The following is a 15,346-nucleotide window of genomic DNA, read 5'->3' as shown; positions in this document are numbered from 1 at the left end:
CTAGCAAGTTCAGGCTGACAGCAGAACACAAGATGCTGAAAGAAGACCCCGAGACCCCCTGAATGTCATCATGGCTCATACAGGTAGCTCTTGTCACTGTTAACGTCAAAGTGTACAAGATTACCATTAGAAAGATGAGGCACATATTAGGTGAACACTGGCTTGAGCAAATTCACACTTATTTAATGCACAGGGGTGAGGATTTGATTCTTACTTATTTATTTCAATTTGTGGACATTTCTACTTTAACTGCCACATAATTTAAGAAATATACATTTCTTTAACAAAATATGATTTTGATATTCTCATTGAACATCATGCGCTGTTAGCCTAACATACGTCACAGCTTCAGTCAAAGCTTCATGATGTTCAAGTCATGCTCTGAACACTTTAGATTTTTCCTTATTCACTGAAGTTTTTCTAATTTATCATTTATTAGGTAACCTATTGTTTGTTATCATGGGCCCGAGCAGGTGGTCTTTATCCAAGTTCAATTCACTGTGTTTTCCACTCTCATTTCAATCTTCTAAAAACATCAAATCACCCACCATTAGAATTTATAAACACTCTCTTTCTTTTATATTTAATCACATTACTCACTTATTCCAACACTCCCAGGTGACTCTTCTCCTTCTCTCCCATTTCCCTCGGTGATTTTCTCTTCAGACTCCGATAACTCAGATTTCAGCTCTATAGAATTCTCCTGCGTAGCCTGTCGTCTTGTATTAGTGGACCAGGGCTGTAAACTGGATGGAGATTCTTCACAGGCATCTTGTTTGAAAATATCTTCAGTTTCATGCTTTTGAAATTCAAGACCAACAGAGAAATCATTCAAATCCTCAGGTTTAATGGTAACAGTCACCCCTTTGCACTCCTCCTCCTCTTTAAAAACTGAAATTCTTTCTTTCTGATCCTCCAGCTTCACACGCACATCCTCTGGTGTGAGCCGCTCACAGTCCTCTTCTTTAATGTCCACCATTCTTTCATCCACACCATCTTTTTTGGCAGAGGCCATGCTCTGTGGGAAACTCTTCTCTCTCTTTAAGTGTCTGCCCTTCTCTTCTCAGATTCAATTCTCACGTGGACAACCCTGAGCTGGAGGCCATTAGACACCTCAGTGTATGGACAAGTGAAATGGGAAAGCCCTGTGAAAATAAAAGAGGGAGAATTAACTTCATAAAGTCAGTAAAAATAACGAGTACACTTCAGGGTCACAGTGCCCTCCATGAAGTTTGGTTCAAAGACACATTTGCCTTGATTTCCTCCTCTGCCTCACAGTTTAAAATTACAAATCAGACAATTCAGATGTGATCAAAGTGCACTGCAGACCTTCATTAAAGGGGATTTGCATACATTTCAGTGCCACCATGTAGATATGACAACACTTTATCTACACGGCACCATCATGTTTGGACACAGCAATGTCAGGTCTATTATAGCCGTCATATTTAGGGCTTTGTTGGATATCCTCACTGGACTTGAACTGCACATCAGGAGCTTCATTCTGTTAAGTTGTTATATTCTATATCTTATATATGTGCTCCTATTTGTGGGATTACAGGACTGCATCCCGACTGGGAGTAGGACATTCAGGGTTTGAGGAGAGTGGGTTTGTAGGAGGTTACTCGTGATGGGTGTGTTTAATGGGAGAGAAGAATAAAAAGTATGTGGCTAACATCAAAGGTGTTGTGTTGTTATTAAAGTTTAACATTCGAAGTAGAGGATGGCTGCTAATTATAGAATCCTGACTGCATTTGACAAGAGAAAGGCACACGAGAGCTGGAAAAATGAAGATTTAATATGGACACGGGTTACTGAACTTAGAAATAAAAAACACGCACTTGGGGTTGGACTGTTGCTTACAGGGACAGCATTGAGATGTCAATTTGAGCAGAAGACCTGAACAAAGATGAAGGTGCGACTATTCTGATAGAAAGGCTTGATGTTGTGTTTAAAGGAGAAAAAGGATCATATCTATGAGGATATTCAGATTGTACAGAGTTAAAAGGGAGAGTGCAGTTTCTATGGTGGATTATATCATCGATTTGCAGCAGAGATACTCCTGATGGGTAATTCCACGTCAAATCGTCACACTTTTGGACCTCATTATCACAGATTTTAATGAAACTACATTTTCTGGAGATGTTCATGACATTAAAAGGTAGCTTTACTAAAAAAAATGGCCAATTTTAAAGTATAGGATTTTTTGGTATTCAAATTTTAATATTATAATCACTCATAACATGGTCATTTTTAAATTTTGGGGATAGCATAGTCTTTTCACAAACTGCAGAGCTGGAAAAGAGCTTTAAAACGACATGAGAACCATTTCTCATCAACTTATACAGGTGCCGGTCATAAAATTAGAATATCATGACAAAGTTGATTTATTTCAGTAATTTCATTCAAAAAGTGAAACTTGTATATTAGATTCATCTATTACACACAGACTGATGTATTTCAAATGTTTATTTCTTTTAATTTTGATGATTATAACTGACAACTAATGAAAGTCCCAAATTCAGTATCTCGGAAAATTAGAATAACAATTAAGACCAATGCAACAAAAGGATTTTTAGAAATGTTGGCCAACTGAAAGGTATGAACATGAAAAGTCTGAGCAGGTACAGCACTCAATATTTAGTTGGGGCTCCTTTGGCCTGGATTACTGCAGCAATGCGGCGTGGCATGGAGTCGATCAGTCTGTGGCACTGCTCAGGTGTTATGAGAGCCCATGTTGCTCTGATAGTGGCCTTCAGGTCTTCTGAATTGTTGGGTCTGGCGTATTGCATCTTCCTCTTCACAATACCCCATAGATTTTCTATGGGGTTAAGGTTAGGCGAGTTTGCTAGCTAATCAAGAACAGGGATACCATGGTCCTTAAACCAGGTACTGGTAGCTTTGGCACTGTGTGCAGGTGCCAGGTCCTGTTATAAAATGAAATCTGCATCTCCATAAAGTTCGTCAACAGCAGGAAGCATGAAGTGCTCTAAAACTTTCTGGTAAACGGCTGCGTTGACCTTGGACCTCAGAAAACACAATGGACCAATACCAGCAGATGACATGGCACCCCAAACCATCACTGACTGTGGAAACTTTACACTGGACCTCAAGCAATGTGGATTCTGTGCCTCTCCTCTCTTCCTCCAGACTCTGGGACCTTGATTTCCAAAGGAAATGTAAAATTTACTTTCATCAAAAAACATAACTTTGGACCACTCAGCAGCAGTCCAGGCGAGACGCTTCTGATGCTGTCTCTTGTTCAAGAGTGGCTTGACACAAGGAATGCGACAGCTGAAACCCGTGTCTTGCATACTTCTGTGCCTGGTGGTTCTTGAAGCACTGACTCCAGCTGCGGGCCACTCTTTGTGAATCTCCCCCACAGTTTTGTTTCACAATCCTCTCCAGGTTACAAGCGGTTATCCCTATTGCTTGTACACTTTTTTCTACCACATCTTGTCCTTCCCATCGCCTCTCTATTAATGTGCTTGGACACAGAGCTCTGTGAACAGCCAGCCTCTTTAGCAATGACCTTTTGTTTCTTGCCCTCCTTGTGCCAGGTGTCAATGGTCGTCTTTTGGACAACTGTCAAGTCAGCAGTCTTCCTCATGATTGTGTAGCCTACAGAACGAGACCGAGAGACCATTTAAAGGCTTTTGCAGGTATTTTGAGTTAATTAGCTGATTAGAGTGTGGCACCAGGTGTCTTCAATATTGAACCTTTTCACAATATTCTAATTTTCTGAGATACTGAATTTGGGACTTTCATTAGTTGTCAGTTATAATCATCAAAATTAAAAGAAATAAACATTTGAAATACATCAGTCTGTGTGTAATGAATGAATCTAATATACAAGTTGCACTTTTTGAATGGAATTACTGAAATAAATCAACTTTGTCATGATATTCTAATTTTATGACCGACACTTGTATTTAGGTTGAAATAGCAAATCAAAGTCTTAATCCAGCACAGCGTTCAAACTTTGTTATCTTAAATCTCTTTATTATTGCTGATTCAAGACACGTGCAATTTCAGTTCCATGGGTCACTCAGATGACCAAACCAGCAGGCCAAGTCTCATTAAATTCTGTGACGATGAGGTCCCTAAGTGTGATGACGTGACATGGAGTGACCTGCATGTGTAGATATAACATGGCTACCCTGATGCTGTGTGAGCTTTTAAGCTGCTGGACACGGCGTGTTTAGATACAAATAAAAGGCAGCTGGCATTAACAGCATGGATGGCACTTACTTTTGTTTCAGTGGAACTGGCACTAATAACAATTTTTGCAGTAAATTCAAGTCTTGCAACAATGGGCATTACTGTCACACTATAAATTTATATTCATCCACCTACTAAGGCTAAAAGTGCAGGAAAACTGAATGCTCAGAAATATCTGTGTGGTCTCACAGTCGCAGCACTTCACTGGTACAATAAAGTAAAGGAGATTACGCCAAAGACAGCTGGAGAAGTTTCACAAGTGGACACCACAGTTTATAACTGGCTGGATGAAGATGGAATGACAGAATTAACACAGGAAAATGGATTTTATATTTAAAACGGAAATGTGGAATTTAGAGACTGAGCGATCGACTGTTACAAATCTTCCCAATATATTAAAACAATTGAATACTCTGTAGTTCTATCAGTCAGATACTATTTTGCAGTTTGTTGTTTTTCAAGTGAATGCAACTCTTTGTAGAAATTCAGTAGCACCTCTATCTATTTGTGCGCGTCTTTCCTGTATGTTTTCTTATTAAAGACACGAGAAATAGCTATCTCCATGAGACAGAATTGTCAAGGCGAGCAAAATCAGATACCCCAAATGTCTAAAAAACTAAGAAACACAAGCTTAACTGCAGAATTGAGGGTACAACAGTATGCCGGCGACTTTTATGAATTTGGACAACAACTTTTTTGCAAGTTTTGCCAGCACACCATAGACTCGACATGAGAAGATACTTGCAATGACTGCATCAAATCTAAAACCCACCTCAAGAAAAAGGAGAAATTAAGATCAATAGGTGTTCATCTTCAGGTAACAACAGCGGAAACAACAAAATCGTCAGATGGAAGGCGCCAGTTTGTGGAGGACTTTGTGGCCTTGTGTGCGAGTTGGACGTACTGCTTGAAAAAATTATGAATATGTGTCCTTTCTTTATTAAGCATTGTAAACAGGGAGGCGTGCTTCCAGAAACTGTGAGCAGTTCTTGTCAAACTCATTGGCCCGTGTCTTTGAACAACATATGGAGGATGTTCTTTGAAAGACTCGTGGCAAGAAAATTTATGTTGTAGTTGATGAAAGCACAGATAGCCGAGAGCACCGCGTCCTCAACACAGTCTCAGGGCCGGCACAAGAGGGTGTTGTCACAAGGCTGAGACATACTCAAAGAAGGTTTGGGGCAGCCACCCGTATATTCTGGTATCCTGGCTGCAAAGTCGTTTTTTATCATAACAACAGCACTGATGTGCATACAAACGAGTCCAAGACAAGACTGAGGGTAAGGGAAAAAAGGGCAGGCTTTTAAAGGGGAAGACAGGAAGTGAGGTCATGGGAATCGGGCACGTGTTCATCACTCATTGGATCAGGCCCGGACGTGACATTGGGGGGCCAGCGCCGGTTAGTTCTGTCTCCATTGGTTCGGTCCCGGAAGTGATGTCACGAGAGCCAGGTGGAGTCTCCCAGGGATGGTCTACAGGGAAGTGAGAAAAGAGTCAGTGCACTCTGCCACAGCCCGGCATGCCTCAGAACTGCCTTCACTCAAGCCCTTTAGCTGCCTCCCATGCACATGTGTGTGACAGTGTGCAGATTGTGCATCGCATAAGGGCGCTAAGCTACAGAGGGCACCAAAAGGTGATGGAAAAAAGCCCACAACAAATAAAATGTATTACTTTTTCATGTGAGGCTTTTTCCTGTTGTGTGCATTATTGCTAGAACTGCACCAAAATATGGAGCATCAATGTTGTAACAAAGATGTTCTGAATTAGCTGGTTTACTGGAATCAATAAAATGAGAGCACAAATGTTACTGTATGCTGGTGTTTGTTTCTGGGGTATTTAAAGGGGTTTTCCCAGCAGATGCAGTTTTGTGATAATATTGGCTGACTCCATGGCTGGTGATTATGAAGAAAGAAAGAAAGAAAGAAAGAAAGAAAGAAAGAAAGAAAGAAAGAAAGAAAGAAAGTAGGGTCGAGGCTCGGCTCTCAGAGCCATCGAGGGCTGCCTTGTTGTATTGGTACCCTTTCTTGGAAATGGGATAATTAATTGTCAGTGATGCTGCAAAAATTTCACTTGAAACAGTTAGTTAATTTAGTATCATTCAAGTTTATAATTTATTTTCTTTGTCTATGAAATGTTGGAACATTTTATTTAAATATTTAAAACAATTAACTTTAAAACCATTGCCCAATATAAAATTGGAAAGCAAAATCGACACAATTAGACCCTTAAAATTACAAACAAAAGAAATATATCTTGCTTTAAAAGAAACTTCAAATGATACAACAAAAGATATGGATACAAGATTTCAGGCCAACACATTCATTTCAAAGTTAACTCATTTTAAATGTATATGTTCTCTTTTTAAGTGGCACAATATTTTGAGTAAAATGAATGCCATTAGAAAAATGTTTCAAAGTCCTGATTTAAACTTAAATAAAGCTCTTGAAATTTTAAAAAAGCTTAAACATTACTTGAATGATTTCAGGACAGATGAATTATTTGAATCGATAATAAAAGGTGCAGAACAAATTTCAGAAGAAATAGATGTTGAACCAACATTTTAGGATAATGTAAGAGAGCGAAGAAGAAACACAAGTTTTGATTACGAATCGAAAGACAAATCGTTAGAGATTCAAAATTAACTTTTAAAACTTTTTTATTTAATAATTGGTTCAGCCATAATATCGATAATTAAACGATTTCAACGTTTATAGAAGTACAATGATACGTTTAAAGTTATATCGCAAGTAAGTTTGTTGTCGAATTGGGATGAAAGTGAAATCCTAAAACATCGCAAGGATTTGAATCTAAAATGAAGAGATGAAACAGACGGTCAACCTGTTTTCGAAGAATTAAAATCTTTACTGGATTATCTTTTTCTGGATAAAAATATCACAGTGAAAGATGTACTGAATTTTATATACAATAATAATTTAATTGATTAATTTCCAAATGCATCTCATTAAGAATGTATTTGTCACTGCGTTACAATTCGTCTTTAGAAAGAAGTTTTTCTAAATTAAAAATTATAAAAATTACTTATAATCATCATTGAACCATGAACAGTTGTCAAATTTGTCAATAATTGCAATAGAAAATGAAGAATTAGATAAATTAGACATAAGTAACATCTTCGAAAGGTTTGCCAGTGCAAAGGCTAAAAAAATCACTAATCAGTTTTCTATGTCAAAGACTGTTAATACCGGTTAAATATAATTTAATTGGTCACATGATTTACAGTAAATAAATAAATATCCCATACCATTAGAACTGCCTATAAAATAATTACCAAACAGCCGAATCAGTGCGGCTGATATAAAAAGACGACTTTGTGCAGAAACTGATTTGGCGCCCATCATAAGAATTCCTACTAGTTTTCCAAACTACTTTACTGTTTTACAATTCAATTTTCTTATTCAATCAATACTGAGGCAACAGGATCTTGAATCAAATTTAATAATAAATCCTGCATCTTAAATGAAAACAATGAAGAACTGTTGATACATATGACACAATATTGTAAGAAAAAATTCCAAAAACACATTTTAACAATATAATAAAATAATTACAAAAATTTATTATGGCACTTTTTCAGAAAAGGAAACCCACATTTATATTATTGTTGTACAAAACCGCAAGTTTGCAATTACGGGATTGTCATAAAATACAAGATAAGCTTTTACGATTGGGTGCGCGTCTAATACCAAATATTGTCTCTGTTTTTTAATAAAGTAATGCGTGTATTAAAGTTTTATTCAAAACAAAAATGTACATATGAAGCAGCCTGAAACATTACTTTATAACGCCTCAACTCGAACGGTAAGACATATTTTGATCAAAAGCAACAATTAAACCTCCTTACTATTTGACGTATACGCTTTAAAGAAAATTAAGCGTTGTATAAAAATGTTGCACGTTTTATCTAATCTTTTTCTATATATAAAGTTGCTATTTTACAATATATCTTTGACACAATGTATCAGACAAAGGCAATGCACAATAACAATAATGAATTGTCAGCAACTGCCTGCATTGTCGTTTCAGTCCTTCTCTTAACTACATCAACTGAAGTGTGTAGTGTTAATACAAATTACAAAATATAACTAGAGAGTTAAGAGTCAGAGAGACTCTCACAAATAAAGAGCTCAATGCCTTTGAGTGTGTTGAGGCTTCACAAAGCCTCCTTTAACTTCTCCGGTCTGCTCAGCGCTTCGCCTTGACGGTTCATTAGCCAGTGCGCATGTCTGCTTGGTGTTTCCAATCCTTATTCATTGAGCTCCGTTTGAAGAACATGAGGCATCAGCAGAGTTCAAAACTCGGCAGAATTGACAGGCGAAACGAATGTTTGTGGATGATCAATATACTTACAAAAAATAAATCTTTCATCTGTGAAAAATAATAACAGAAAATAGGTAACTATACACAAAATAATCATTACTTTTATTAATAAAAATGGGGTTTACCCTTTTTATTGATTATCCTTATATATAATTTGATATTATCCGTATGTATGGTGTTCGCATCAATACCTCGACTCAATACAAGTTAGAACCATGCAATGCCTCTATAATTAGAAAATCTCAGATCTAAAATGAGTGGCGATTGCCACGCAGCCAGAAGAGCAGCGGCGGAGCGAATCGTAGGAAACAAAGTCACATGACTGACAAGGAGCGTAGACTTGCTAATGCGACCAGGCGTACACAACATGCATAACAAGCGGATGAGCAGCGTGCGGCTACAAATGCTACTAACGCTGAAAGAAATCGTGCCAGCCGTGCACAAGCGACTGAAGAAGCTGAAGCAGCCGCAAATGCAGCACGGGTTGAAAGAAATCGAGCAGCCCGTGCCTTGTGGTGTGAAAATGCTCAGCAGCACGGCATTGCCATGTGCAATCACACAGATATTATTGAGAACGAAGTTCTCTGGCGCATTTGACAAACTGTGCAAACATTGCAACTCATTGAACTTTACCTGTGAGAGCAAGCAAGGTGGAGAATACAATTGCTGTCATAAAGGTCGAGTTCAAATTAACCCTACAGATACCCTGACAGGTTTAAGAACCTGTTGACATATTTAGACCCAAACTCCAAGCACTTCTTGGAAAATATCAGAAAGTACAACAGTGCATTAGTCTGTGCATCCATGGGCACACAGATATCCCTGCCTCCAGGCCATGTTCCATATTGTTACAGAATACATGGTCAAATATACCATCAATCTGGACCCTTGCACCCCGGAGAGGGTGAAACACCAAAATTTGCTCAAATCTATATATTAGACCCAGACGAAGCAGCTGATCAAAGAATGTCATTATTGACAAACAGCGGTTGCGAATATAAATGCATTAGAGAGTTGAGTGCTTTCATGATTCAAAATAACCCGTATGCTCAAGCATACAAAATGATGTTTGAAGTTGAACAAGAAGAAGAGCAAAGGGCGTTAGCTGAAGAACGTCAACCAAAGCAAATTAGCATGTCATTAATAAACGCTCACAAGGACAGTCAAAGAAGATACAATGCTCCCCGCTATAACGAGGTAGCAATTATCTTTCAGAGTGGAGATGGTGCACCACCTTTCGAAAGGGATTTCAGAGTGCAGTCCAGATCAACAAACGCATTTCAGTGTGTGAGTATTCTTCATTCTGGGTTAGATGCAATGATATATCCACTACTCATTCCCATTGCAGAACCAGGATGGACTACTAATATAAAACAATATGGAAATGGGAAAAATGTAACCCAGCTAATGTATTACTTTTACCTTCTTCACGAAAGGCCGGAGTTTTATCCCCTTTCTATGCAGGCAAACTTAGTCAGCAATATATTGTAGACGCCTATTGTAAAGTTGAGGCAAATAGGCTTTACTACATTGAACAGCACCAAAAAGACTTGAGGTGTGAGAACTACACAGCACTGCATGACTACATTGTGAATCGTGCAGAGAATTTGGGACTTAAGCCTGGAAGGAAGGTAATACTGCCTTCAAGCTTTGCTGGAAGCCCTAGACCAATGCAAATGCATTATCAAGATTCCATGGCAATAATTAGAAAAGATGGAAAGCCTGATTTGTTTATAACAATGACGTGCAATCCTAAATGGAAAGAAATCACTGAAAATTTAAAGAATGGCCAGAAACCAGAGTTCAGACCGGACTTGGTAGTCCGAGTATTTAAGCTCAAGCTAAAAGAGTTATTAGATGACATAACCAAGAAACATATTCTTGGAAAAACGACAGCTCATGTGCATGTTATCGAGTTCCAAAAAAGGGGATTGCCACATTCACATATTCTGATTGTTCTGGAAGCAGATGACAAAGCCAGATCTGCTGAAGATGTGGACAAATTTGTATCGGCAGAAATACCAGATCCAAAATTACATCCAAGACTTCATACAATTGTCATGAAACACATGGCGCATGGACCATGTGGTGACATAAATAAGACTTGCCAATGTATGGCATATGGAGAATGTACCAAGAAGTATCCCAAAGAGTTTAACAATGAAACAAATTGTAATGTAAATGGGTACCCGGTGTACAGAAGAACCAACACAGGAGTGGGATTTGCAGCAGGAAAATACTGTATGATATTGATAACAGATGGATCATCCCGTATAATCCATATCTGCTATTGAAATACAGCTTTCACATTAACGTTGAAGTGTGTGCTTCAATAAAAAGTGTCAAGTATTTATTTAAATACATTTATAAAGGGCACGATTGTGCAAATATAGAAATTCGCCAAAATGATGGCAGAGGCTCATTGGAACACAATAAAGTCAACCAATTTTTAGATTCCAGGTATACCAGTGCCCCCGAGGCAATTTGGAGAATATTCTCCTTTGACATGCACAAACAATCACATAGTGTTGAGAAATTGCCATTGCATTTACCTGGTGAACAGGTTTTATATTTCCAAGATGGAAATGAATCTGAAGCCCTGCAAGAAATGGATGACAAGCTCACAGCTTATTTCAAGCTGAACCAAGACGATGAAGATGCGAGGCATTACCTCTATACTGAAATACCTGAGCACTACACATACATTGTCAATTCTCAAGCTCAAGGAAAGAAACATATTTGGAAAAAAAGACAAGGGTCTTTTAATAAAATTGGAAGGATGTACACTGCTTCTCCAAGACAAGGCGACTTGTACTACCTCCGTTTGCTTCTACTTAATGTAAGAAAGGCAACATCTTTTGAATATCTAAGAACCTATGAATGTGTAGTATACCTGAAGCAAGGAACCTGCTTGCTGATGACACAGAGTGGGATAACACTCTTACTGAGACTTCCATATGCAAGATGCCATACGAAGTAAGGCAAATGTTTGCATTTTTTTGTGTCTTTTGTGAACCAAAGAACGCTAGGGTTCTGGGGGAAAGTCACAACGAGTCAATGATCGAAGACTTTACCTATAGAAGCTATGATACACAAAATGCTGAATATCAAGCCCTATTAGATATTCAGGAAACATTGCTTATCCATAGCAAAAATTTAGCTCACTATAGATTGTCGGAACCCCACCTGGCACGAGTTGGTACACTTTTGAGCCTGAGATCAATTTTCAAGCATCACGGGACATCGCATCCCAGAAAAAAGTGGAGCTTAATTCAATGCAAAGAGCTGCAATAAAATCAATAATGAAAGCAGTAAAGGATGATAAAGAGAAAGATAGGCTGTTCTTTTTGGATGGACCAGGTGGAAGTGGCAAAACTTTCACGTATGAAACACTGTACCATCATGTGACTGTGTGTCCACTGGAATAGCAGGCACTTTGTTACCCATGGGAGCTACATACCATTCAACTTTTAAGCTGCCAGTACCACTGCTTGACAACTCAAGTTCAAGTATGAAACCAACATCCCTAGCAGGACAATTGCTCAGGGAGACAAAAGTCATTCTTTGGGATAAGGTTACAATGACACCACATTATGCACTGAGAGCAGTAGATGAACTTTTACGTGATCTCATGAACAACAACAAACCTTTTGGTGGAAAGGTCATCATTCTCAGAGGTGACTTTCACCAAATACTTCCTGTCGTTAAGAAAGGAAACAGGGTGAAGATTGTTCAAGCTTCACTAAAAATGGGCAAACTGTGGCGAAAGTTTAAAACGCTTAAACTTTCAACCAACATGCGCCTTGCTCCAGGCCAAGTTGACCACCAAGAATGGTTACTCAAGCTTGGTGATGGAAAACTTACCAACGATTCAAACCTTGCTGAAGACATGATTGAAGTTCCACCACAATTTATCTAAAGTGGAAATTTGGTGGACTCGGTTTTCCGTAAAAGAATGAAAGTTGAAGATATGAAGAACTTTGCCAACGTGCCATTCTTACTCCAAAGAATGACGATGTGCACAGAATAAATGCAGAAGTACTTAAACGTCTCGAAGGAGAAAGACGAACTTACTTGAGCGTTGACTCAATTATGTCTGACAATGAGGAAGACAATGCAAACTATCCTGTCGAGCTCTTAAATACTTTTACTCCATCTGGAATGCCAATTCATGAGTTGTATCTGAAAGTAAGTGGTATTATAATGCTCCTACGGAATTTGAACCCAAAAAGGGGTCTGTGCAATAGCACAAGATTAATTGTCAAAGGCTTGCATGCAAACTATATTTCTGCTGAAGTCCTGACAGGTAAAGCAGTTAGGAAACCAGCGCTTATACCGAGAATTGATCTCTCACCATTACAGACTGATCTACCCTTTCAACTGAAAAGGTGACAATTTCCTCTGACCTTGGCATTTGCAATAACCATTAATAAGTCACAAGGTCAGTCATTTGATGAGGTAAGAATTTACTTGCCACAGCCAGTATTTTAACATGGCCAATTATATGTTGCTTTCTCAAGAGGAAAGAACAAGGACAAAATTAAAGTCAAAGTCATCGAGACACCTGCACAAGGTATGCTCGTTCAAGGGTCCAATCGAGTGTTCACTCAAAATTGTGTATATAACGAAATTTTTGATATGGACCACCAAGCAGAACATGGCCAGCAATCAGCCAATTAGACTGAGGTTTCAATGGACACCGAACCTTTCAATAATCCGATGTATATGGATTGGAATTCTATAGAAATGGTTGTTGAACCAATTGTTAACAGTCATCAGTCGGAGACTGGCGACATGATCCTGCCAACATAATTATTACTCCGACTCTGATTAGAGTTGTAATATACGGTTTGTTTTGAAAATTTGTTTGCCAGAAAAAATCAAATGAGGTGCGTCAAAGAACTGAATTCACGTCTCGCAGCCCCGTTTTAAACAGGAAGCTCTTCATTACATCGGCCAAAAAGGTCTATTTTAGGCACAAATCAGTGCCATGAAAACAAAATCATTTCAGGGACTTAAAGAAACAAATAATTCTTAGCAGAGAAAGTATGGATTTCCCAGTCGCTAGTATATTAAAGAGAGCAGTGGCCACAGTGCGGACCCTAAGGGACACCACTTTTAATGTCACTAACTCGGAAAAGGTGCCCTGCACATTAACCTTTTGTTAGCAGAATTTAAACCAATTGGGCCCACTGCTCCCCGTCACACTTGTACCCAAACAGTCCCCAGACTGATGTTAACTTTTAATGTCTTTTAGATAAGAGTCTCCTTAGTGAGAAAATGTAAATATAGAAAAACAAAAATATATCTGGCGCAATAAAATCAAACACAGTTTACTGAGTATTAAAATAATTATATAAAAAATTAAAGAAAGGATTAAAATACACTTACAAAAAAAATCAGAGCAGGAGTCCAGAAGGACCACCAAACACCAAAACATAAAGCAGACCCACCAGACAGGACAGAGCCCAGTGTTGGAGCGACTCTTTCATCTGCAGCTTCTTCTTAAATACCCCTGGGGGGGAGCTCCAGCTGCAGTGTCAAGTGTCCCCACCCCCCAGGCTCCACAAGGAACACAAAAAAAAAAAAAATGAGGGATAACTAAACCAACAAAATACATAAACATGAGACTTAGAAGCAAAATATTCAACAACACACCATACATACAGCAATAAAATAAATACCATTTACATGAAATTCATACAAAATTCATTGTAACTCATTTAATGCAGAAATGAAACCCAAAATGAAACATCACATCTGACTTCAGTCCTCAATGCTCTACAACTTCTTGTGGTGTCCATGAGTGTCAAATTCACCATTTAATGTTCATCTTTATTAGTAACTGAACAGCTCAGTAGTGTGGGGGGCAGAGGGTCAGCCTGGGCATATTATTATTGTATTTATCCTATCCACTTTTCAATTTCAGGTTTGTGAACAAAGTGGGCCAACCCTGGGTGGGGTGCCACTCCACTGCAAAGCCACACATGTGCACCCATGTCAAGTGTGTGCCAACTGACCAAGAATTCATTTTTTGAAGATGTTGGAGCTTTCAGTATACCAGGAGTGACAAATCTGGGGACAAGGAGGAGGTATAGTTTAAAGTTTAATGTGACATCAACTAAAACACCAAACTCTATCAGTATGGCCGACATCTGACTGACCGGTGAGTCCTCGTCTTCAGACATTCACAGTGAATTCATTCTGAAGTGAATGACCCTTTGAGTGACCAATGGAGGGTCACAAAATGTCTGGTGAGTGGACAACCCTCCAGTCCCATCTGTCACTCTCTGCTCCTACATATAGTCACTATTTAAGAGCTCTTGATACTGAGTCTGTATAGCGCCTTTCAGTTGTGCTGATCCAGCAGGACCACACGCCTGTCCTACTTAACAGGTGACATTCAGTGACACTTGGGTACCTCAGTAGTTGTTGGGGTGTCAGTCTGAAGGACATGTGACTGTGAATTAACAGTGACCCCTGCTGGTCAGACTAGTATTTGTAGATCTGAGGTGTCTCCGCCCCTTATTATGACACACACACACCTGATTGGCTACTGAAACCCAATAAAAATGGAGACCCTGACAGACACACTCGCCCCTCATTCTCATTCACAAATTCAATCAAAGAGGTGCTGCCCCCCAACCCACCCATCCTGTAAAATTAATTTGACCCCAAACTACAAACACAAAGAGGACCTGAGCTTGTGGGGACATCAAGTGACTGGTGGAAGGTAGGCCTACTGGTCAATGGTCACATGGTGTCAAAATTTGGTTTTATTGTTGCA

General features: G+C 38.9%; 2 pseudogenes; both read left to right on the top strand.

Annotated features, from left to right (window-relative positions):
• The first annotated feature begins 9,621 nt into the window (after positions 1 to 9,621).
• Positions 9,622 to 12,478, top strand: LOC120519915 (annotated as a pseudogene).
• Positions 12,479 to 12,651: 173 nt separating this feature from the next.
• On the top strand, positions 12,652 to 13,239 carry LOC120519916 (annotated as a pseudogene).
• The last annotated feature ends 2,107 nt before the right edge of the window (positions 13,240 to 15,346 follow it).

The sequence above is a fragment of the Polypterus senegalus genome, unplaced genomic scaffold, assembly GCF_016835505.1.
Source record: "Polypterus senegalus isolate Bchr_013 unplaced genomic scaffold, ASM1683550v1 scaffold_2029, whole genome shotgun sequence".
Classification (NCBI taxonomy): domain Eukaryota; kingdom Metazoa; phylum Chordata; class Cladistia; order Polypteriformes; family Polypteridae; genus Polypterus; species Polypterus senegalus.
This window is presented reverse-complemented; position numbering and strand designations above follow the sequence as displayed.